This window comes from Diaphorina citri, unplaced genomic scaffold (assembly GCF_000475195.1).
Source record: "Diaphorina citri unplaced genomic scaffold, Diaci psyllid genome assembly version 1.1 scaffold10679, whole genome shotgun sequence".
In the NCBI taxonomy this organism is placed as follows: domain Eukaryota; kingdom Metazoa; phylum Arthropoda; class Insecta; order Hemiptera; family Psyllidae; genus Diaphorina; species Diaphorina citri.
In genome coordinates, this window is record NW_007388053.1 from 1 (window position 1) to 1,852 (window position 1,852).

Here is a 1,852-nt window from a genome sequence, read left to right on the forward strand (position 1 = left end):
CGAGGTAGGTGACCACTACACCACTACATAGACGCAAAAACGACTAATAACTAATAACATAGATAAGTCGACTAATAAAATATATTTCCAATGGTTTAAGTACAAGCGCTAGCACGTCGCTTAGTTTTAAATTGGTTCTAACACTGTCTAACACTGTTGGCTGCCGCGTGTATCTCAAGCGATACACCATGATTTTACAGTTCTCTGCCTCGTGTATCTCAAGCGATACACCCAACATAGGTTTCGTTTTGAACCAACCTCAGTGGTGTAGTGGTTAGCACGGTGGACTTCGAATCTGGAGGTTGGTGGTTCGAGTCCATGTCATGTCATAAAATTTAGCGTAGTATATTAAGCAGGGAACGACATTTGTGACAAGCATTTATGTCCAACAGAATTAAAATCCCCCCTAGTTTTCGTTTTGAAAATTTTCTTGGGAAAAGGGGGAATCGTTTCAAATTCCGAAAGAAAAATAGGAACAGATCAGCAAATGATAGACTTCTCTTGCACAATAGATCTAGCTCTTACCTCCCCATTTCTCCGTGTTATTCCCGGTGGAGTTAGTCCGATTGAAGTTAGGCCTCCAAGGTTCATCATCTTCTCGGAACCGCCTCCAGTTGCTATCCGAGACAGACCCACCTGAGGCTGAAAGGAAAAGAAAAACAGAAGAGATTTAAATACCCACCTAAGGCTGAAAGGGAAAGAAGAATGAAATTAAATCCTGCTCAAGTACCATAACTATAAATGAGTTGTTTTAACCCATCTTAAACCTAATGGGTAAACAAAATTGGACTGCATTAAGTAGAAAAGAACCATCCATGAGGCAATTTCCCTTTTGGATTTTTTTTTTTCTTAGTGCTGTCCAATTATATCAATAAAGAGTTGCTTAATTAAACCATCAGCATAATGAGACAGTCTTCTAAACTGACAGTCAAAATAAAGCACTACTTTTACTTATCTGACAGCTATTTTTCATTGCTTTTTTTTTCACGAACTCGCCTCGACCTTAATGGATATGTTCACTTACCATTATGCTGCCTGTTGTGAAGACCCTGGCCTTCTTTCTTGGAATCAGGGTCTAAAATCCCGTTCCGATCCCCCCAGCCTCTATTGGATTGCAAATCCTAAAAATAATAAACATGGTGGGTCTTAAAACAAACGATATTTTTCGTTATGTCTACATTTCATGACTCCATGAAGAATCTCTTGGGCTAAATAACTAAGCATGGGTGTCACCAACCTTCTTTTCAGCTCGTAACAGCCTATTAGTTAAGAGCCCTGTTAAGCATATACAAATCAATTGGAACTTAACATGCTGTTAGCTTAACAGACCCTCCAGAGACTGAAAAAATATTGGTGAAACCGACCATAAGTTATTTTAGGGGAAGGTGATAAGCCCAGGTGGTGTAGGAGACCACTGTGGAATTTGTAGCACCACCAGGCTAATTATCATCTTCCCATACTATACTTAACAGGAGATATTCAGGAGCACTTGAGGTTAATCTCAGCCAAGGAATGGAATTTTATCTTCAACATTATTTGATAAATAAAAAGGGCATTGTTTAATAAATACCTAGTAAGTATAGAGTGAGGGGTCGAGTGGATTGGAACACATCACATGCCTTCAGGCACACTCCATTTGTCAAGGGTCTAGGTTTTCTCTGCGCTTGGGATCAATATAACTTGCAGAAACCATTTACTGATGAAAATTCGTAATGAAACAATAAGTAGACCGCGGGGTTAAAGGGACTTTTCAGTTCTATGCTGGCAGTACAAACAGGGTAAATTCTATTCTATTTAACCTAATCTATTCTAGAATAGAATTTCCCTTGTTTATCCTGCGTGAATGAGACTG

General features: G+C 39.1%; 1 long non-coding RNA gene across 1 annotated transcript; it reads right to left on the reverse strand.

The window, feature by feature from the left end:
* Positions 1–524: 524 nt before the first annotated feature.
* LOC113472936 lies at positions 525–1,808 on the reverse strand. The gene is made up of 2 exons (XR_003395057.1): positions 1,025–1,808; positions 525–642 (listed from the first exon to the last, which is right to left on the reverse strand). It is a non-coding gene; the product is annotated as an uncharacterized LOC113472936 (long non-coding RNA).
* Between the last annotated feature and the right edge of the window lie 44 nt (positions 1,809–1,852).